We start from the raw sequence: 24,433 nt of genomic DNA, 5'->3' as shown, positions 1-24,433 counted from the left end.
TGTATTTTTATCCCCAGGGGTACAGGTCTGTGAATCACTAGGTTTACACACTTCACAGCACTCACGATAGCACATACCCTCCCCAATGTCCATAACCCCACTCCCCCTCTCCCAACCCCACCTCCCCCCAGCAACCCCCAGTTTGTTTTGTGAGATTAAGAGTCATTTATGGTTTGTCTCCCCCCCAATCCCATCTTGTTTCATTTCTTCTTTTCCTACCCCCCTAACCACCCCCCACTGCATCTCCACTTCCTCTTATCAGGAAGATCATATGATAGTTGTCTTTCTCTGATTGACTTATTTCGCTAAGCATAATACCCTCTAGTTCCATCCACATCGTTGCAAATGGCAAGCTTTCACTTCTTTTGATGGCTGCATAGTATTCCATTGTATATATATACCACATCTTCTTTATCCATTCATCTGTTGATGGACATCTAAGTTCTTTCCATAGTTTGGCTATTGTGGACATTGCTGCTATAAACATTCAGGTGCACGTGACCCTTCGGATCATAACGTTTGTATCTTTAGGGTAAATACCCAGTAGTGCAATTGCTGGGTCATAAGGTAACTCTATTTTCAACTTTTTGAGGAACCTCCATGCTGTTTTCCAGAGTGGTTGCACCAGTTTACATTCCCACCAACAGTGTAGGAGGGTTCCCCTTTCTCCATATCCTCACGAGCATCTGTCATTTCCTGACTTGTTAAATTTAGCCATTCTGACTGGTGTGAGGTGATATCTCATTGTGGTTTTGATGCCGAGTGATGTGGAGCACTTTTTCATGTGTCTGTTGGCCATCTGGATGTCTTCTTTGCAGAAATGTCTGTTCATGTCCTCTGCCCATTTCTTGATTGGATTGTTTGTTCTTTGGGTGTTGAGTTTACTAAGTTCCTTATAGATTTTGGATACTAGCCCTTTATCTGATATGTCGTTTGCAAATATCTTCTCCCATTCTGTCAGTTGTCTTTTGGTTTTGTTAACTGTTTCCTTTGCTGTGCAAAAGCTTTTGATCTTGATGAAATCCCAATAGTTCATTTTTGCCCTTGCTTCCCTTGCCTTTGCCGATGTTCCTAGGAAGATGTTGCTGTGGCTGAGGTCGAAGAGGTTGCTGCCTGCATTCTCCTCAAGGATTTTGATGGATTCCTTTCTCACATTGAGGTCCTTCATCCATTTGGAGTCTATTTTCGTGTGTGGTGTAAGGAAGTGGTCCAATTTCATTTTTCTGCATGTGGCTGTCCAATTTTCCCAGCACCATTTATTGAAGAGGCTGTCTTTTTCCATTGGACATTCTTTCCTGCTTTGTCGAAGATTAGTTGACCATAGAGTTGAGGGTCGATTTCTGGGCTCTCTATTCTGTTCCATTGATCTATGTGTCTGTTTTTGTGCCAGTACCATGCTGTCTTGATGATGACAGCTTTGTAATAGAGCTTGAAGTCCGGAATTATGATGCCACCAACTTTGGCTTTCTTTTTCAATATTCCTTTGGCTATTCGAGGTCTTTTCTGGTTCCATATAAATTTGAGGATTATTTGTTCCATTTCTTTGAAAAAAAAAATGGATGGTATTTTGATAGGGATTGCATTAAATGTGTAGATTGCTTTAGGTAGCATAGACATTTTCACAATATTTATTCTTCCAATCCAGGAGCATGGAACATTTTTCCATTTTTTTGTGTCTTTCTCAATTTCTTTCATGAGTACTTTATACTTTTCTGCGTATAGATTCTTAGCCTCTTTGGTTAGGTTTATTCCTAGGTATCTTATAGTTTGGTGTGCAATTGTAAGTGGGATTGACTCCTTAATTTCTCTTTCTTCTGTCTTGTTGTTGGTGTACAGAAATGCAACTGATTTCTGTGCATTGATTTTATATCCTGACACTTTACTGAATTCCTGTACAAGTTCTAGCAGTTTTGGAGTGGAGTCTTTTGGGTTTTCCACATATAGTATCATATCATCTGCGAAGAGTGATAGTTTGACTTCTTCTTTGCCAATTTGGATGCCTTTAATTTCCTTTTGTTGTCTGACTGCTGAGGCTAGGACTTCAAGTACTATGTTGAATAGCAGTGGTGATAATGGACATCCCTGCCGTGTTCCTGAGCTTAGTGGAAAAGCTTCAGTTTTTCTCCATTGAGAATGATATTTGTGGTGGGTTTTTCACAGATGACTTTGATAATACTGAGGTATGTGCCCTCTATCCCTACACTTTGAAGAGTTTTGATCAGGAAGGGATGCTGTACTTTGTCAAATGCTTTTTCAGCATCTATTGAGAGTATCATATGACTCTTGTTCTTTCTTTTATTAATGTGTTCTATCACGTTGATTGATTTGCAGATGTGGAACCAACCCTGCAGCCCTGGAATAAATCCCACTTATTGTGGTGAATAATTCTTTTATGTACTGTTGAATCCTATTGTCTAGTATTTTGGTGAGAATTTTTGCATCTGTGTTCATCAAGGATATTGGTCTGTAGTTCTCTTTTTTGGTGGGATCCTTGTCTGGTTTGGGGATCAAGGTGATGCTGGCCTCATAAAATGAGTTTGGAAGTTTTCCTTCCATTTCTATTTTTTAGGAACAGTTTCAGGAGAATAGGAATGAGTTCTTCTTTAAATGTTTGGTAGAATTCCCCTGAGAAGCCGTCTGGCCCTGGGCTTTTGTTTGTTTGGAGATTTTTGAGGACTGTTTCAATCTCCTTACTGGTTATGGGCCTGTTCAGGTTTTCTATTTCTTCCTGGTTCAGTTGTGGTAGTTTATATGTCTCTAGGAATGCATCCATTTCTTCCAGATTGTCAAATTTGTTGGCGTAGAGCTGCTCATAGTACGTTCTTATAATTGTCTGTATTTCTTTGATGTTAGTTGTGATCTCTCCTCTTTCATTCATGATTTTATTTATTTGGGTCCTTTCTCTTTTCTTTTTGATGAGTCTGGCCAGGGGTTTATCAATCTTATTGATTCTTTCAAAGAACCAGCTCCTAGTTTCATTGATTTTTTCTATTGTTTTTTTGGTTTCTATTTCATTGATTTCTGCTCTGATCTTTATGATTTCTCTTCTCCTGCTGGGTTTAGGGTTTCTTTCTTGTTCTTTCTCCAGCTCCTTTACGTGTAGGGTTAGGTTGTGTACTTGAGACCTTTCTTGTTTCTTGAAAAAGGCTTGTACCGCTATATATTTTCCTCTCAGGACTGCCTTTGCTGTGTCCCACAGATTTTGAACCGTTGTGTTTTCATAATCATTTGTTTCCATGAATTTTTTCAATTCTACTTTAATTTCCTGGTTGACCCATTCATTCTTTAGAAGGATGCTGTTTCATCTCCATGTATTTGGGTTCTTTCCAGCTTTCCTCTTGTGATTGAGTTCTAGCTTCAGAGCATTGTGGTCTGAAAGTATGCAGGGAATGATCCCAATCTTTTGATACCAGTTGAGACCTGATTTAGGAGCCAGGATGTGGTCTATTCTGGAGAATGTTCCATGTGCACTAGAGAAGAATGTGTATTCTGTTGCTTTGGGATGAAATGTTCTGTATATATCTGTGATGTCCATCTGGTCCAGTGTGTCATTTAAGGCCTTTATTTCCTTGTTGATCTTTTGCTTGGATGATCTGTCCATTTCAGTGAGGGGAGTGTTAAAGTCCCCTACTATTATTGTATTATTATTGATGTGTTTCTTTGATTTTGTTATTAATTGGTTGATATAGTTGGCTGCTCCCACGTTAGGGGCATAGATATTTAAAATTGTTAGATCTTCTTTTTGGACAGACCCTTTGAGTATGATATAACGTCCTTCCTCATCTCTTATTATAGTCTTTGGCTTAAAGTCTAATTGATCTGATATAAGGATTGCCACCCCAGCCTCTTCTGATGCCCATTAGCATGGCAAATTGTTTTCCACCCCCCTCACTTTAAATCTGGAGGTGTCTTTGCATCTAAAATGAGTTTCTTGTAGGCAACATATTGATGGGTTTTGTTTTTTTATCCATTCTGATACCCTGTGTCTTTTGATTGGGGCATTTAGCCCATTAACATTCACGGTAACTATTGAGAGATATGAATTTAGTGCCATTCTATTGCCTGTAATGTGACTGTTACTGTATATTGTCTCTGTTCCTTTCTGATCTACTACTTTTAGGCTCTCTCTTTGCTTAGCGGACCCTTTCAATATTTCCTGTAGGGCTGGTTTGGTGTTTGCAAATTCTTTCAGTTTTTGTTTGTCCTGGAAGGTTTTTATCTGTCCTTCTATTTTCAATGATAGCCTAGCTGGATAGAGTATTCTTGGCTGCATGTTTTTCTCGTTTAGTGCTCTGAATATATCATGCCAGCTCTTTCTGGCCTGCCAGGTCTCTGTGGATAAGTCTGCTGCCAATCTAATATTTTTACCATTGTATGTTACAGACTTCTTTTCCCAGGCTGCTTTCAGGATTTTCTCTTTGTCACTAAGACTTGTAAATTTTACTATTAGGTGATGAGGTGTGGACCTATTCTTGTTGACTTTCAGGGGCGTTCTCTGGACCTCCTGGATTTTGATGCTTGTTCCCTTTGCCATATTAGGGAAATTCTCCCCAATCATTCTGTCCAATAGACCTTCTGCTCCCCTCTCTCTTTCTTCTTCTGTAATCCCAATTATTCTAATGTTGTTTCGTCTTATGGTGTCACTTATCTCTTGAATTCTCCCCTCTTGGTCCAGTAGCTGTTTGTCCCTCTTTTGCTCGGCTTCTTTATTCTCTGTCATTTGGTCTTCTATATCACTAATTCTTTCTTCCTCCTCATTTATCCTAGCAGTGCGAGCCTCCATTTTTGATTGCACCTCATTAATAGGTTTTTTGATTTCAACTTGGTTAGATTTTAGTTCTTTAATTTCTCCAGAAAGGGCTTTTATATCTCCAGAGAGGGTTTCTCTAATATCTTCCATGCCTTTTTCGAGCCTGGCTAGAACATTCAGAATCGTCATTCTGAACTCTTGATCTGACATATTACCAATGTCTGTGTTGATTAAGTCTGTATCCTTCGGTACTGCCTCTTGTTCTTTTGTTTGTGGTGATTTTTTCCGCCTTGTCATTTTGTCTAGATAAGAGGATATGAAGGATCAAATAAAATACTAAAAGGGTGGCAAAGACCCCAGAAAAATGTGCTGTAACCAAATCAGAAGAGGCCCCAAAGTGTGGGGGGGAGAAAGGGGTAAAAAGAGGTTCAGAAAAAAAAAGAAAAAAATTTAAAAAATAAAACAAACAAAGAAAAAATATAAAAAAGAAAGAAAAAAATATATTTTAGATAAACTAGTCAAAAAACGTTAAGAAATAAAAGGGTAAAAGTTTTAAAAAATGTAGGAGAAGAAGAAAAAAAATTGAAAATATAAAAAAAAATTGAATTAACAGCAAGACTAAAGAATCATGGGGAGAAAGCCATGAGTTCCGTCCTTTGCTTTCTCCTCCTCTGGAATTCTGCTGCTGTCTTAGGAATTGAAACTGCTTTCCTTGATAGATGAACTTTGTCTTGGCTGGATATTTTGTTGATCTTCTGGGGGAGGGCCTGTTGTAGTGACTCTCAAGTGTCTTTGCCCGAGGCGGGGTTGCACTGCCCTTACCGGGGGCAGACTAAGGAATCTGCTCGGGTTTGCTTTTGGGAGCTTCTGTTCCCTGAACGCTTTCTGTAGAGTTCCAGAGGACGGGAATGAACATGGCGGCCTCCTAGTCTCTGGACCGGAGGAGCTGAGAACCTGGGGCCCCACTCCTCAGTGCTCCTGCAGAGGACAGCACCCAATCACTCCCGTATCCCCAGCCTCCAGCCACGCTCCAAGCTCACCCAGCCTGCAACCAGTTCAAGGTAACCTCGAGCTGAGAGTTCAGTCCTCGGCTCTGTCTCTGTAGCCTGCTTCTCTGTTCTAATACCTGTGAGCTCTGCGACACTCCGACACCCCCAATCCTTCTGTGACCCTGCGGGATCTGGGGCCACGCTGACCCCATGTGGGCTTCACCCGGTTTAGCCTCTGAAGCAATGTCCCTCAGTGGAACAGACTTTTAAAAGTCCTGATTTTGTGCTCTGTTGCTCCGCCGCTTGCCGGGAGCTGGCCCCTCCCACCGCTGTCTATCTTCCCGTCGTTTTAGATTCACTTCTCCGCCAGTCCTACCTTTCAGAAAGTGGTTGATTTTCTGTTTCTATAATTGCTGTTCTTTTTCTCTTTGATCTCCCGTTGGATTTGTAGGTGTTTGCAATGTTTAGATAAGCTATCAAGCTGTTCTCCTGCTACCTGATGTAGTCTCAGCCTGCTACTTCTCCGCCATCTTGACTCCTCCTCTGTTTTTCCTTTTTTAAGCAGACTCCACAGCATGGAGCCTATATGAGGCTTGAATTCATGACCCTGAGATCAAGACCTTAGCTGAGATCAAGTGTCAGATGTTTAACCAACTGAGCTATCCAGGCGGTCCTGCTGAGTTTTCTTAAATACAAACTAAGCATAAAATTTGATGTCAGATACATTTCTGCCCCACCCTTCTTTGAGTTACTGAAATTTAAATAAAGCTTAGCCTATTACAACGTATAATTTCTGTGATCCCTGACTTCATACATATTCAAATATAGTTAAAATTCTAATGTAAAAATCACTGAATAATATCTGGCCAAATTGTAGTATAATTCAAACAACTATTTGATAGCTGCTCAAAGCATATGGAGAATAGTTCATTGATGAATGGTAATTAAACAACAAGTGAAACCTGTGACTTAATAAATGTTTTGAAGTTTAATTCAAAGTCTTCATATGCCCTGCAGTTATTAGCAAATTTTCCTGTAAGTTAGTGTGGTATCTTTATTTTTATACTGGCAAGCTGGGATTCAAGAATATAAATTTTTCATCCAGTCACTAGAAATGCTGAAAAGAAATCCCTGTATATTTGATTTCTAATTTTGTTTCATGAAAGTTTCCTTTTTGCAGGTTTTTAAATCAATAAGCTAAAAAAATAATATTTATGAACCTCTATCTTATAGACTTATAAGAAGTAGTGACATATTAAAATTGTTTTCAAATAATAACCAGTGGCAATCTGGAGGGTGGGCAGTAATTGGGAACAATTGATGAGGGAAAGACTAGACAATAAGCCATTGCAACAGTCTTACTAGACATTTTGAAGGTTAAAATAAGGTAGTTGCAATAAGGATGGAGAGAAAAGGTTAGATGTGTGAGTCAGTTCTGTCATAAAATTGACTTGATTTGGTGTCTTGTGAGATAAATATGGAGGCTGAAATTAAAGTTGAAAATAATATTCACATGTGTAGTGTGGGTCACTCGGTGATTGGTGATCCCTTTCACTAAAAGAAAAAAAATTTTAAGGGGGAACAGGTGGGCTCATGAAGAAAGACAATGAATTCAATGAAAAATATTTATTTTTAATAGGTAGCCCATAAATCTAAAAATAATTTAAAAGCACAGAAGAATATACAGTGGAAAGTAAGTTTCAGTTCCATACTTGGCCTCTTGTGTCCAGAATCAATGACTATCACCACTTTCTGTGATACCAGTTACTTATCCTACACCAATTTTTCTCTTTCTTCTTTATCAATGGAATCTTAATTGTTGTAGAGGGCTCAGTAAACATTTTTTCCAGGCTTCTTTTCAAATAAAAGTGGCTATGTCACTAATTTCTGATCAGTAACATTAAGTAGAAATTATTGGGTTGGATTATGAGAGAATTCTTTAAAACAGCTTTTGCTCTTCTTCCCTTTCTCCTTCATTTCTATTTGGCCTGGAGTGTGAATGTAATGACTAGATGTCTAGTGACCATCTTGGGCCAAAAAGCAACCATGAGGATGGGAACCATTCACTGATGATGGTGGGCTAAAAAGATGAAAGGAGGTGAGGGGTCTGATGGCTATGGGGTCACCATCCCAGTTTTAGACTACTTATTCCTGATAACTTTGATGTGAAAGAAACAGAAACCTGTATCTTACTTAGAAGTTCTCTCTACAGTCAAACAATTTTAATTGATTAGGATTCTTTCATGAATTTCCTTTTGAACAAATTAAATATGAGGACACCCAGATGTAGATATCAGGTGTGTAGTTAACCATGCTTTGTAAGTTTTTCAAGTACTGAGAGAAATTCGATGCTCAAAAAATATTTATTTATTTATTTATTATTTGACAGAGATCACAAGTAGGCAGAGAGGCAGGCAGAGAGAGAGGGGGAAGCAAGCTCCCTGAGCAGGGAGCCTGATGCGGGGCTCGATCCCAGGACCCTGGGATCATGACCTGAGCTTTAACCCACTGAGCCACCCAGGTGCCCCTCAAAAAATATTTCTTTAATGAGCTAAAGAGAGAGGTCTGGAGATGAAAGATACTTGAATGATTGGCAAATGCATAGTGGTTGAAGAATAACTGAACTTAATGGAGGAGCACTTGGGTGGTTCAGTTGGTGAAGCATCTGACTTTTGATTTCAGCTCTCAGGTCACAATCTCAGGATTGGGAGATTGAGTCCCAAGTGGATTCAAAATTAAGATCTCTCTCCCTCTCTCTCTGCCCTTCCTTCCCCATTTGCACTCTCAATCTCTCTCTCTAACAACAACAACAACAACACTCCACTTAATAGAGATTATGTAGACTAAAAGAACTTAATAGAGATTAAGAGACTAAAAGAATTTAATAGAGATTATGTAGACTAAAAGAGCAATCAAAGATAGAACAACTGAAATACAGAAGTATAATAAGAGGTATTGCATTTTCTTGTTCTTCAACATTATTTATCTATCCATTTATTTAGTCCTTCTTTAATGTCTTCCTAAGTTTATAATTTTATCTCTACTGGTTTTGCAAATTTATTGTTAGGTTTTTCACTAAGCACATTGTACTTTTTATTACTATCATGAGTTAAATTTTTGAAATAATTAAATTTTCTAATTGGAAGTTTCTGTGTTGATCTTCTGTCTAACCACCTTGGTAGACTAAAATTTCTGTTGATTTTCTAAATTATTAATCATATCACTGCAAATAGCAATAGTTTCATCTCTTCCATTTTCATTTCTTTTCCTTTCTTATATCTTGGGCCAACATCTCCAATACAAGGCTGTATTGTAGTGCAAAGAGCAGCCAAACTTGTCTTATTTACTTGTTTAATTGAAATGCTTCTAACATTGTGTCATTAAGCATGATTTTCATTAAGGTTTTTCTAAAAAACATGCTTTAAGAAGTTAGAAAGTTGGTGGGGTTTTTGTTTGTTTGTTTTGTTTTGTTTTGTTTTGTTTTGCCAATAAGCAATCTTCCAGTCCACATCCTGGATCAGTTTCCTATTTCCATTACTTCCAGTTATATAGCAACTTAGGTATAGTTCATATCTCCAGTGAATTTAATGGAGCTCTGAAGATTTATTTATTTAAACCTTCATAAAGTTTAAGAACTTGAGGGGTGCCTGGGTGGCTCAGTGGGTTAAAGCCTCTGCCTTCAGCTTGGGTCATGATCCCAGTTTCCTGGGATCTCTGCTCTCTGCTCAGCAGGGAGCCTGCTTCCTTCTCTCTCTCTCTCTGCCTCTCTCTCTGCCTACTTGTGATCTCTATCCATCAAATAAATAAATAAAATCTTAAAAAAAGTTTAAAAACTTGGAACATTAATTGTTAAATACTGGCCTTCTATGTGAACCTAAAACAATGTTTTTTTAAAGCGGTTATTGACATAGAAATTCAATGTGTGGGGCACCTGTGTGGCTCAGTGGGTTAAGCCTCTGCCTTCAGCTTGGGTCATGATCCCAGGGTCCTGGGATCGAGCCCCATATCAGGCTCTCTGCTCGGCAGGGACCCTGCTTCCCCTTCTCTCTCTGCCTGCCTCTCTGCCTACTTGTGATCTCTCTCTGTCAAATAAATAAATAAAATCTTTAAAAAAAAAAAGAAATTCAATATGTGTTTTTGTAATTTTTCTTATTCAAAACTTTAAAACTTTTAAAGTTTTAAACTTTTTTATATACTTTTTAAAGTATATAGATTTCTTAATTACGTTATTCCTTTCAAAAGAATGGTGTCTTTCAATTGGCTGATTTCTCATTTTTTCTACATTATGATAAATATAAGCTGAATAATAGGAATTTGTTGGACATTGTTGACATTTCATTTGTAGTCTAGTATTATGTCAATTGTAAATGTTCCTTTCATCAGTGTTTAAAAAAAGGATGAATGTTAAATCAAGTTTATTGATTGATAATAATTTTCTCTATAGAAATGATATTTTTGTCTGCTTGATATTTTGAGAGGTTAAGCTCTGTTCTACCAATGATACATTTCTCAAATTCTCCTATAAGTTCTATCAGTTTTGTTGTGCTTATATGGAAGCCATGTTATTAGGTGAGCAAATATTCATGATATCTATTAATCTTAGGTTTGGAAATTTTATTACTATAAATTTCCAGCATTATTTTCTTTGATTCTGTCTTGTTTGATTCCAAAATTCCAATAGTCTTACATTAACATTTTTATGTTCTATCTTTTCCTCTTTATTTTTTAACTTTTTTTGTACCAGTTTGGTTCAGTGTTATTTATAAAAAGCATGCCTTGATTTTTAAAAATTCTAGCAGTCAGTGTTATAAGAAAGTTTATCCATTTATATTTATTCTGATTGCTGCTATTTTATAGATATTTAAACCATCTTATTTCATGTTTTACACTTATATATTATCTTATTTTTTTTATCCCGGCTTTAATTGGAATAATGAAGTTTTCCTTGTTCTCCTTTTTTCCTCTATTGGATATATATTATACTAACAATATATTTTTTCTCAAAATGTTTAGAGTAAAACTCTCGTCACAAGATAAAAGTTTAATATGTTTTACATCCTTTTGTATTTCACTTCCATTTCCTTTCTCTCTTCAAACTTACATTTTGATACAACTTGGACTTTTAGATTTAGATTTTAAAAAAAGATCAATGAATTTTGATACTTAATAATGTTTTACTCATTTTTTTTCTCATCATTATTTGTTGTATTCTATAATTCTTTTTAGATTCATTTTTCTTCTGGTTATAAAAATATTTTCTAGTAACTTTCCTAAAGACAAATGATGAATATTAAATAGTACTTTAATGTTTGAAAATGTCTGTGCTTTATTTTGAATAAAATAAAGTATAGAGCTCTGAGTTTATAGATATGGTAGACTGCAAAAAGGCCCTAATTCTTTAGTCTTTCATGTACTTCTGGTTTGATTCTGGGCTTGGGTCACATGACTTGTTTTGGCAAACAGAATGTTAGCAAATACAACACAAGTAGAGTATTTAAAAGCCCTTGTTTTATTGCTCTTGTGTTCAGCCATTACCTGGAACAAACTTACTGCTTTATTCCATATGAAGCCATCCTAGGTTAGCTATTCTAGGTTAGCCAATAGCCGACTGATCCCCATATATAAGGATGGGCCCAACTGAGACCAAAAAAATCACTGAGCAGAGTTCAATCTAATTGGTCAATTTGCAGACTCATGAGCTTAATAAATCAGTGTTGTTTCAAGGTTCTGTTTTAGAGTGGCCTTTTGTGGCAGTAGATGACTGATAGAACAGGTGTCTTTCTTTGCCACTTGGAAGATATTTGTTCTGTTACCATCTTGGATATAATATAACTATTAAGAAATATAATAGAAATTTGATTGTTTTTCCTTTATAGATAAAATATTTATAGATAAAAAACTTTCTGGTCTTTCTCTTTGTCTAGATGTTTGGAAGTTTTGTTACTATATACTATATCTATCTACACAAAACTAATATTTTCAGTAGATGCATTTATGAGCATGTTAATACAAAGAATGATGTATGAAAGAATACTGAGCTGCATCTTGAGGAAAAGGGAATATTGTTTTTAACTCATCACTTCACACTTACAGTGAGTTCACACTTATACAAGAGCTGAGGGTTAAGGCAAAGGCAGAATACTGAAGTCTACTGCTGCAAAACAAGAATATCTATGCTTGCATGGAGATCCAAGGTTCACAGTGTCATATGTTTATTGGCTTGTGTATCTGCCTGTAGGATTGCCATATCAGACCTCGTAAACCCTAGAAACCAAAAACCTGCTTTTCTAAGCCTTCACTCAGAGTCCCCATCACTGTAACAATAGGAAGGGATTGCTAATATTAAGACAAATTCTCCCCTGTGCCTTTCTTAAAAGGGATCTTCCAGAACAAATATAAGAATGATCTTCCCAGAGAGCAAAACTAAAGAGGTTTTTTAGTTGGCAGTCCTTATTTGTAGCTTCCTTTTCTCTGCTAGGTCAGTTACTTGTTCTGTCACATTCTGTCCTCAAAAACTTTTTGACACCTCTAAATCATTCAAAGAACCAGAATTAAGAGAGTACGTGTTCCATCAAAAGGAAAATGAATGTTAGAGAATTTCGAAATTAAACAATAAGCAAAGCAAAAACAGTATCTCAGTTTCTGCCTTTTATTAAAAAGCTGAATTTGTGATTTATTTTCCTGCTCTTTTTTTTTTTTTTGGTTTTTAACATCTTTCTACTGAAGTTCTAGAATTAAGAAAAGTAGTTGTAGTACACTACTTATCCCACCAACATTTATAGCTTGGGACAATGTAAGCACAGATATGACCCCATTGGGATGATAGAAGGGGAATGAAGTGAAATAGACCATACTGAAGGGCCAAAAAAGTCATGACAAAACTGACAGATCAGAAGTGGCATCATACACATATTTAGGAATGCAGAAGAAATTAAAAAAAAAAATCATCCAGGGGCGCCTGGGTGGCTCAGTGGGTTAAGCCTCTGTCTTCGGCTCAGGTCATGATTGGGGTCCTGTGATCGAGCCCCGTATCGGGCTCTCTGCTCAGCGGGGAGCCTGCTTCCCCCCCACCCCATGCCTGCCTCTCTGCCTACTTGTGATCTCTGCCCATCAAATAAATAAATAAAAATCTTAAAAAAATTAAAAAAAAATCATCTGAGTTGAAAATAGTTGCTCCTGCAGGCAGTAACTGGGAGTGGCAGGTGGTGGTGAGGAGAACTGCTCCTTTTAGATGTATCTTTTGGTAGTATTTGATTTTTGAAAACCATGTGCGGGGCACTTGAGTGGCTCAGTGGGTTAAGCCTCTGCCTTCAGCTCAGGACATGATCCTAGGGTCCTGGGATCGAGCCCTGCATTGGGCTCTCTGCTCAGCAGGGAGCCTGCTTCTCCCTCTCTCTGCCTCCCTCTCTGCCTACTTGTGATCTCTGTCAAATAAATAAATAAAATCTTAAAAAAAAAAAGAAAACCATGTGCAACTATAAAACATTTGTAACTAATTTAATAAAATTTAATAAAAAAGATATCTCTGGTATTATTCTATTGTCTATATAATGGAAAGCTATTTTCAAAGATATAAAAGAGAGGAATATAAAGGAACTATACAATGAAGTCGCTGAGCCTTTCACAAAGATGACACCCAAAGTGAAGAAGGAAGCCTCTGCCCCTCCCAAAGCTGAAGCCAAAGCAAAGGCTTGGAAGGCCAAGAAAGCAGTGCTGAAAGAAGTCCATGGTCACACAAAAATGATCTGCATGTCACCTAGATACTGTGCCTCTGAAGGCAGCGCAAATATTCTTGAAAGAATGCCCCCAAGAGAAACAAGCTTGGCCATTATGCCATCATCAAATTCCCCCTGACTACAGAGCAAACCATGAAGAAATCAGAAAATAACAACACACTTGTGTTCCCTGTGGATTTCAAGGCCAACAAGCACCGGATCAAAAGGGCTATGAAGAAGCTCTAGGACTTTGATGTGGCCAAGATCAACACCCTGATCAGACCCGATGGGAAGAAGAAGGCATATGTTTGACTGGTTCCTGACTATGAAGCTTTGGATGTTGCCAACAAAATTGGGATAATCTAGACTGAGTCCAGCTGGCTAAATATAAATATAGTTTTTTTCACCATAAAAGAAAGAATAAGTTTATCAGAGTGGTGGTGGGTATTAAGGAGGGCATGTATTGCATGGAACACTGGGTGTGGTGCATAAACAATGAATCTTTGAAACACTGAAATAAAATAAAATAAAATAAAATAAAATAAAATAAAATAAAAAGTATATCAAAGGAAATCTTTCTAAATTCATTTTAGTTTTATTTATTTATTTGACAGACAGAGATCACAAGTAGGCAGAGAAGCAGGCAGAGAGAGAGGAAGGGAAGTAGGCTCCCTGCTGAGAAGAGAGCCCAATGCAGGGCTTGATCCCAGGACCCTGGGATCATGACCTGAGCCAAAGGCAGAATTCTCAACCCACTGAGCCACCCAGGCACCCAGACACCCCTCTTACTTCATTTTATAAAGGGATATGAAGATGAAGGAAAGAGCAAGTGATCATAAACCTCCAAACAGATGGAAGAAATAAGATTAGGATGAAGATGGGTTTTTGTTTTTAAGTTTAAGACAGAAATCCAGTTCTAAGCATACTAGTACTGACATAGAATTAACACTCCAAGGATTTTTGTTTCAGAAAAATCATTTTGTAGAAAAGCTGAAATTTTATATTTTTCAAGTTAGTAGATTACATTTTGATTTTGAGGAAAATGGAATTCAAGAGATTAAGAAAAGGATACAGAACAAAGTTATAAGAAGTCCATCAAAATATTGCTGATAAAATTAATGAGATAGGAATTCCAATAAAGAATTACTGTTTGGAAAGGAATCATTGGCAAAGAGTTCTAGCTTCATGAAAAGGTCAGAAAATAGAAGAGTAAATAATAAAGTACAGTGAATCTAAAGACTGAAAACTAGTGCCATAAATGGTTTAGAAATTCAATAGTACCAGGGCACCTGGGTGGCTCAGCGGGTTAAAGCCTCTGCCTTCAGCTCAGGTCATGATCCCAGGGTCCTGGGATCGAGCCCCGCGTCGGGCTCTCTGCTTAGCTGGGTGCCTGCTTCCTCCTCCTCCTCTCTCTCTCTCTCTCTCTGCCTACTTGTAATCTCTATCTGTCAAATAAATAAATCTTAAAAAAAAAAAAACTACAGAAATTCTATAGTACCTCAGAGCCAAAGGTTGATGGATAAGTCGGGGAGACCTAAAGAAGGAACTTTTAAATGAATGCTTTTTGTAATTGTTGATATATTTGGGCTTAAAATCATATGTTTTTGTCCTTTCTTTTGTGTAATCCTCTAGTTTTTTTTTTTTAATCTTCTTTCTTGCCTTCATCTAGGTTTTATTACTCTTTGTCAAACCATTGTTTTCCCTTTATTGGTTAGAATTTTAATAAAATATACATTTTAAAATATATTTTAATGGTGATACTAATGTTTCTTTTCCACTAATTGAGAACGAAATTGATAGTGTCAATTTGAAGTACAAGTTATTTGGCAATTCATTCATTTTTGTGCTATCCAAATACACTTTAAAAATTATAGAATATGTTTTTGACTTAAGCATCAGTCTTTTGAAGTAACAGTGAGCAGTTAAAAACCAATAATATTATTTATTATAAGTTTCTAACTTATGTTCATATTATCACTCTGAAATCTTTCAGATATTACTATTATTTATAAAGCCCAAAGTTAGTAGATCTAGACTAGTCTTTCTATATGAACTTCTTTGAGCTATTCTCTAAATAATTTGAAACAAAGTATATGACATATTACAGTGATAATTAAGATATGGAACTGTTTAATTTCTTGAGTGTTTATATAGGATTGAATAACTCCAATCTCTTTAGAGGAGTCTATAAAATAAAAACCTAATACCTTGAAAGCATTCTTAACATCTCATTTGTTCCTGTACTATGCTTCTAGACATGTGCCATTATTCATATTTTGTTTCTACAGGAACTGAGGTGTAGAGTAGTAAAATTGTTTGCTTACACTCTTACAAATATTAACAGAGGGAAAATGGAGAGTTGAAAGTCTTATAGTCTTCCAGTAAAATATACTGATTCTCATTCTGGTGTACTTTAGATTAGAAGTCAGGATGAAAAACAACTAATCCTAGGTAAGCACTTAGGAATCTGTTTCTCCATCTCTTCAAAGTCAGAATACTATAGTTCATTTCTGTTCCTTCCCCAAAATCAAAGGGAAAAGAGAAACACTGTTAAGTGGAAATGATTTATTTCAAAGTGAGCATTTCATAATTTTCAATCCCCTCCTGACGTTTACTCACTGGTAGCTAGAGGGAAAGGATAAGACTAGAATGGGTTCTATTTTCAGATGTCTTTCTTTTCTTTTTTTTTAAGATTTTATTTATTTATTTGAGAGAGAGAGAGAGAGAAAGAGAACAAGCAATGGTGAGGGGCAGAGGGAGAGTGAGAGAGAGAAACAGATTCCCTGCTGAGAAGGAAGCCCAATTCGGGGCTCAGTCTCAGGACCTGGAGATCATGACCTGAGTGGAAGGCAGATTCTTAATCAACTGAGTCACCCAGGCATCCCTATTATCAGATGTTTTGACACAATTCCTGTAATTTTTCTTTCAATCTCTTGAGGGAGACTTCCATAGTTATTTGCAACCATGTGCAGTTTAACACTTCAATCATTTTAATATACATGTGTTTTTTTAAAAAATATTTTTTTTATTTATTTGAGAGAGAGCATGAGCGGGGTGGGAAGTGTGGAGGGGCAGAAGGAGAGGGATAAACAGACTCCCCACTGAAGAGGGATCCCAAAGTGGGGCATGATCCTAGGACCCCGGGACCATGACCTGAGCCAAAGGCAGACACTTAACCAACTGAGCCACCCAGGCACCCCGAATATACACGTGTTTTTAATAAACAGTTGACTTAATATTACAAAATGCTCTGAAGGGCAAGTTAACAGTCTCCTTATCTCATCATATATATTTGCAATTCCACTGGTAGATACTCAATTTTAATATATAATTTCCTTGTCGTTTTCTTGTTCTCTAATTTATAAAAATTCAACAACAAAAAAGATAATGCAGTTCAAGATTTGGGGACAAGTAATACCCAGTTTCACTAAGTTTATATACAAAACTTGAAGACAACTACTTGGACTTCAGTTCCATTCTGCATTATGGTACCCTTGGGAAACCTGCTTTAAAAATCCTGCTCCATTAGGCATTATTTTTTTACATGTACCAATAGTTTTCATATTTGTTTTAGTCTGGAATGGACAGAGCCCAAATAGAGTTATTAATATCTTTGTGAAATGTCTTTTTAAAAATAAATGTTAAGGAGTAACAAATCAGTGAGTGTGTGCTTTCATATTTCCATGGTAAATCAGCACTTAGCACTCAACATCAACATCTCCATACTGCTGGCACTTGCAGCCATTCCCACAAAGTCTATTTCAAGTATTCTTCACATATTGGCTTTGGTTATGTTGCAAGAGTGTCACTTATGGATCTAAGAAAATATTTTAAGATTAGCTCTTTCCTGGCATGGCCTGCTATAGTAATTCTCAAACTAGAACCCCCGACCACTGTGATCCTCAGGTATATTTTCTACAAGAATTGTTAAGTTTTATATTTTCTTTTGATGAAAATCTTCAAAAAATATAAGTATATTTGGAGTTGTTTGCATGTCTACCTTATAACAAAATGTGGCAGTTTCACTTTTCATGTTTGGTTTTTTTTGTTGATGGTGAGGTCATCTTAAGTGATGTTGTTTACTTATTTATTTACAGATTTTATTATAACAAAATGTGGCAATTTCACTTTTCATGTTTGGTTTTTTTGTTGATGGTGGGGTCATCTTAAGTGATGTTGCTTATTTATTTATTTACAGATTTTATTTTTAAGTGACCTCCACACCCAACATGAAGCTCGAACTCATAACTCTGAGATCAGGGTTGTGTGCTCTTCTGATGGAGCCAGGAGTGATGTTTAAATTTTAGTAGAATTATAGACTCTTCTCCTCATTGGAGTCAGTGAATGTATTCTCAAGTTCAAAGAATTCTCAAGTTTAGGATATACTGGTCTGGTTTTTTAGGTGAGGGCAAAGCTATTGCTTATTGTGTAGATCAGTACTTACTTGGAGAGAATTCTGTAAATCCATATATATATATTAGAAAAGACATTTTATTCATTTAATTAATTATTTTTTTGGTGGGCTCCATGTCCAACATGGGGGCTTGACCTCAGGACCCCAAGACCAAGAGTCACATGCTCTACCGATTGAGCCAGCTAGGTGCCCTGATAAACATTTAATCATTCTTTTTTGGAGGTGTTATCTTTTCTAAAACTTTCTCAAACAAATATTTTTGTTGGAGCATATAAAACTGCCTTGATTAAAAGTGTGGATATCCATATGCAAAGAATGAAATGAGACCCTTATCATATATCACAACATAAAAATCAACTTGGAATGGATTTAACACTTAAACATAAGACCTGGAACATACAAAGTTCCTGGAAAAAAATACAGAGGAAAAAGTTCATGATGTTGCTCTTGGTAATGATTACACAGATATGATACCAAAAGCACAGGCTACAAAAGCATAAAATCAACACAGTGGGACTACAACAGACTGAAATGTTTCTACACAGCAAAGGAATAATCAACAGAGTGAAAAGGCCAACCTATGGAAAGGGAGAAAATATTTATAAACCATGTATATGATACAGTATTAATCTCCAAAATATATATAAGAAACCCCTACAACTCAATAACAACCCTCTCTCACAACCTGATTAAGAACGAGGCTAAAAACTTGAATAGATATTTCTTCAAAGAAAACATATAGTCAATAGGTATATGAAAAACATGCTTCCTGTCACTAATCATTAGAGAAACTGAAATCAAAACCACAATAAGATTATCTGTCAGGATGGTTATTATTTAAAAAAGAAGACAATAAGTGTTGGTAAGGACACGGAGAAAAGGGAGCCCTTGCACATTGTTGGTGGAAGTATAAATGGTGCAGCCAATATGGAAAACAGGAAGGAATTTCCTCAGAAAATTAAAAAAGAGAACTATCGTACAACCCCGTAATCCCGCTTCTGGGTATTTAAAGAATTGAAATCAACGTCTTTTTTTTTTTTTTTTTTTAAGGTTTTATTTATTTATTTGACAGAGAGAGAGAGAGAGAGATCACAAGTAGAGAGGCAGGCAGAGAGAGAGGGGAATGCAGGCTCCCTGCTGAGTAGAGAACCCAATGTGGGGCTCGATCCCAGGACCCTGAGATCATGACCCGAGCCGAAGGCAGCGGCTTAACCCACTGAGCCACCCAGGTGCCCCGAAATCAACGTCTTGAAGAGATATTAACACTCCCATGTTCACCGCAGCATTATTCACAATAGCCAATATGTGGAAACAACCTGAAAGTCCATTGACAGATGGATGGATAAAGAAAATGTGGTATATACATACAATGGAATACTATTTCAACTTAAAAAAGAAGGAAATTTTATAATATGTGACAACCTGGATGCATCCTGAGGACATTTGCTAAATAAAACGAGCCAGTCATGAAAGACAAATATACATGATTTGACTTATACAGGGTCTCTGAAGTAGTCAAATTTATGGAATCAAAGAATGGAATGGTTGTTCTAGGGGCTGGGGAAATGGGGAAATGGAAATTGTTCATCAATGAGCAAAAAGTTTTAGTTAAACAAAATAAATGAGCCCTAGAGATCTGTTGAACAACATTGTACTTGTAACCAACATTAATGTATTGTGCACTTAAACATTTATGAAGAGAGCAGATACTGTATACGGTATTGTTTCTATAATAAAACTTAAAAAAATTAAAAAAAAATCCAAACATCCCAAATTATGAGTCTCTGTTCTCAGCTTACACTATTCCTCTCAACTTGTTATGTCTTCTTCCTTCAAAAATCTACCCATGATTATAGGCTACCTTTTAATGTTTCTAAATGACACTAAGTAAGAGTGATCTCTCCATCACTTTGTTCCATCATCATTTTCTTAATATCCTGAATTCCATGTCTTTTAAAATCAAAGTATAATCTAGTAACTTATTTGTCTCCCACTGTTATGGTAATGATTCATGCTCCCCCTTGGGTATATATTTAAGGATATTACAGCTGGAAAGAATTCATTGAATTATTTACTGAAGATACCTTAAAAATGCTTGTTTAGTCCACTGTTAAATTACTGGAACTCTCATTCAAACCCCAAAAGAATGACAGACTTATCCAAAGTCAGAAGCTACCCAGCAAGACCGCTGGTGGAGCAGAACTCTCTCAAGAAAATCCAGTTTCTGGGAATGAGGAGGAACAAGGAGTCAAAACATCTTTACCACAACAGTTAACATGTATTGCCACTCTCTAACGTTCAGACAGTGAGCGCAGTTTAATATTCACAGCCGGAGCTAGTTAGATACCCTTATTATCTGAATCCATTCTGAATGGGATTCTAACTTCTAGATCTCCTACAGTTACCAGTCAGTGCATGGACAATTTTGCTTATAGCTATGAATGTGTAGTGGAGATAAAGTTCAGATCAGGCTTGCCTGTGAATTGCTATTTTTTTTTCCGGGGCTTTGTCTCCCCTTATTTTTCCAAGCCTTAGTTTAATATTCCTGTGAAACTTCATCAGAATCAATTAGAGTAGGTAGTTCTTTTTCTTATTGCATCATACTAAGGTACAAAAAGTTCATGTCTTCAAAGCAACATCACAATGGAAAACATGATGTTTAAATTTTTTTTAAATTTTTAATTAACATATAATGTGTTATTAGCCCCAGGGGTACAGGTCTGTGAATCGCCAGGTTTATACACTTCACAGTACTTACCATAGCACATACCTTCCCCAATGTCCATAACCGAGCACCTTCTCCCTAAGAAAACATGATTTTTAAAAGTTTTACATTACTTAGCTACTATTATCTTGCTCCCAGGTTAATAGAGATTATATATTAACATATATTCTTTAATTGAATTACCAAGCATATTTATTGTTTTCTTAGGACAAAATAATGGTGTTACCTTTTGCTTTAATTAATACAAAGCATCATCTCCCAAGATAGACTGTCCTGTCAATGTAATTAATATGCTTTTAAAAATTATTTTAGGGGCACCTGGGTGGCTCAGTCACTAAGTGTCTGCCTCTGGCTGGGTCATGATCCTAGGGACCTGGGATTGAGCAGGTCCCTAGGATCATGACCCGCAGAGCAGGGAGCCTGCTTCTCCCTCTCCCACTCCCTGTGCTTGTGTTCCCTCTCTCGCGGTCTCTCTCTGTCAAATAAATAAATAAATCTTAAAAAATTTTTTTAGAAAAATTTTTAACAACTTTATTGAGGTACAATTGATATACATAAAACTACACATTTAATATGTACGATATGATGAGCTTGGTCAACCACATGGTAGACATGCCCAACACCTACCAGTTTCTTTGTGACGCTTTGTTATTGTTTTTATAATTAATATGCTTTTAAATTTTTCTTAGAGATCACTAATGACAAATAAAGGAGAACAAATAATTTCTTATTGTTAGCAGCCCTTATAATCTAATCTATATACTTGTCAGATACGTTCGCATTTATTTGGCTTTGTATTTTATTTGCACATGACTATGGTATTATATACATCAATGTAAACAAATAATAAAGTGTTTAAAGACACTCTTTTAACTTAGACATATAGAGGTTTCTCTACTGAGTGTTGACTGCAGAAGAAAAATTCTATTGCCTTTTATTCTTCAAACATTAAAAAATAATTTATTAAAAACAAATAATTTTTTTTCTTGTTGAGGATGTCTTAACAATGCTTATAATTTTTGTCATTAAATTTCTAGTCCTTTGTTAGTAGCTAGTTAACCTATTTCTTAGAATTATTTTTCTTTTGAAAAAAAATTAATGTTTTGGAGGTGCCTGGGTGGCTCAGTTGCAGCTGCTTTTGGTTCAGGTCATGATCCCAGGGTTCTGGGATGAGCTCCATGTTGGGCTCCCAGCTCAGTGGGAGCCTGCTTCCGCCTCTCCCTCTGCCTGCTACTCCCCCTGCTTGTTCTCCGTGTGTGTGTGTGTGTGTTTGTGTGTGTGTGTCTTAAATAAACAAAGTCTTTAAAAAAATAAAAAAATAATGTTTTCCATTAATAGGTCGTGCGACTAAACAACATCAATGGAGGTAGAGAGTATAATGCTACGTGAAATGCCAGAGAGAGACAAATTCACTCATAGGTGGAATTTAAGAAATAAAACAAATGAATAAAGTGGAAAAAAAGGGGGGAGGCAAACCAAGAAACAGATTTTTACCTATAGAGAACAAACTTGGTTACCAGAGGGGTGGTGCGTGGGGAATGGGGGAAATAGGTGAAAGGGATTAAGAGTACACTTATCATGATGAGCACTGAATAACAGAATCATTGCATCACTATATTGTACACCTGAAGCTAATACAACACTGTATGTTTACCATATTGGAATTAAAATTTGAAAACAATAAAAAATAAGTAGTATAACTAGCTAATGATAAATTTCCATAGGTTTTACCAAATTTTAATTCAACAAATATTTCTTAAGTACCTACTATAATGCAAGATACTAAGCTAAATACCGGGACTTATTAGTATTAGTGGGAAAAACCTGTATTTGACATCTAGGAGTTTTTGGTGACTGTAAAATTCTCCTGTGTCACATTTTGGTGGACTGCGGTTCTTCTCTTCATATTTAAAATGGGAGCAACTTAAAGATTTGCTTTTACCTTTATTCTTGTCTTTTTCTTGAGTGGAACATAAGTAGGTATAGTAGGTTGAATAATATCGCCCAAAGATATCAGGTCCTACTCATTAGAATGTGTAAATGTGACCTTATTCTGAGGAAGGGTCTTTGCAGATGTGATTAAGTTAATGATTTTGAGATGGGAACATTATCCTGGATTATCCATTTGGGCCCTAAATGCGACCACATGTATCTCTAATAAAAGAGAGGAAAAGGGAGATCTGAACACACACACACACACACACACACACACACACACACACACACACACATATACACAGACACACACACCTCATATTGGGGAGAAGACAATGTGAAGAAAGAGACAGAGTTGGAGTGATGTGGCCACAAATCAAGGAATGTCCCTAGCCACCAGAAGCTGGAAGGTAATGAGGGGGGAAGGCAAGGAATGCATTCTTCTTTTTTTTTAATTTTTTATTTATTTCTTATTTTTTTTATAAACATATAATGTATTTTTATCCCCAGAGGTACAGGTCTGTGAATCGCCAGGTTTACACACTTCACAGCACTCACCATAGCACATACCCTCCCCAATGTCCATAACCCCACTCCCCCTCTCCCAACCCCCTCCCCTCAGCAACCCTAGGTTTGTTTTGTGAGATTAAGAGTCACTTATGGTTTGTCTCCCTACCAATCCCATCTCGTTTCATTTATTCTTCTCCTATCCCCCTAACCCCCCATGTTGCATCTCCACATCCTCACATCAGGGAGATCATATGATAGTTGTCTTTCTCCGATTGACTTATTTCACTAAGCATGATACCCTCTAGTCAAGGAATGCATTCTTGCCCAGAATGTCCAGAGGGTGCGCTGCCCTACTGACACCTTGATTCTGATTTTGGGCTTTCAATCACCAGAAATATAAAAGAATAAATTTCTGTTTTTTTCTTAAAATTTTTAAAGATTTTAGTTATTTATTTGACAGACAGAGATCACAAGTAGGCAGAGAGAAAGGGGCGGGAGGGGGGGGAAGCAGGCTCCCCGCTGAGCAGAGAGCCCCTTGTGGGGCTCCATCCCAGGACCCTGAGATCATGACCTGAGCTGAAGGCAGAGGCTTAACCCACTGAGCACCCAGGCACCCCTAAATTTCTGTTGTTTTAAGTCATGTACTTTGTAGTAATTTATTACAACAGCCATACATAACTAATACAATAGGTAAATCACTTAATGGTAATGGGCAGGTTGTGGGGTAGCAGAGAAACAGCCTGTAGCTATAGAGCCCAGCCCACCTGATTTTGCCCTCTGACCCTGACATTTTCTAGAGTTTACTTAAACTCCATGAATTTCAATGTCTTTGTAAAAATGGGCCTAGTAAAATCTCTCTATGTGGTTATAGTAAGTTATTAACTTAACAATCCTTAGAACAGCATCTAGAATTAAGTATTCAATAAATGCCTTTTGTCGTTGTCATCATTGATATTTACAACTTGCTATTGCTGAAAATCTGACTCGTGTGTAGAAATTGATTCTTTGCTTCTCACTCTCAAGTTGCTAAAAAATAGTAGTACAGAGTAGAGCCAGAGAACCATGTGCAAATAATCTATCAAAATGACTACCAGAATATCCTCCTCTTTGCTGGACTACCCTTTCCATCTCTCCTTGTTAATGAAACTCTTGTGTTCAGCTAAATTAAAAATCTAAAGGATGGATTTAATGAGTGTTAATTAAGGTGAGTCATACTTTTGCAAATGCTAAATTGCTGGCCCAGAATAATGAATTTGGAATAAACAAAATTTAAAATTAGTCCCCTTCAAAAACTGGAAACGGCTCAAAGAAAGCCTGGGAACAGGTGGCAAGAGCAAAGTATGCAAAGGAAGAATATCCAGCTGAATCCTGACCCTCCAGAGGGGAGCCGGTTTA

The sequence above is a fragment of the Meles meles genome, chromosome 7, assembly GCF_922984935.1.
Source record: "Meles meles chromosome 7, mMelMel3.1 paternal haplotype, whole genome shotgun sequence".
Taxonomy (NCBI): Eukaryota; Metazoa; Chordata; class Mammalia; order Carnivora; family Mustelidae; genus Meles; species Meles meles.
Note: the sequence above shows the minus strand (reverse complement) of the source record.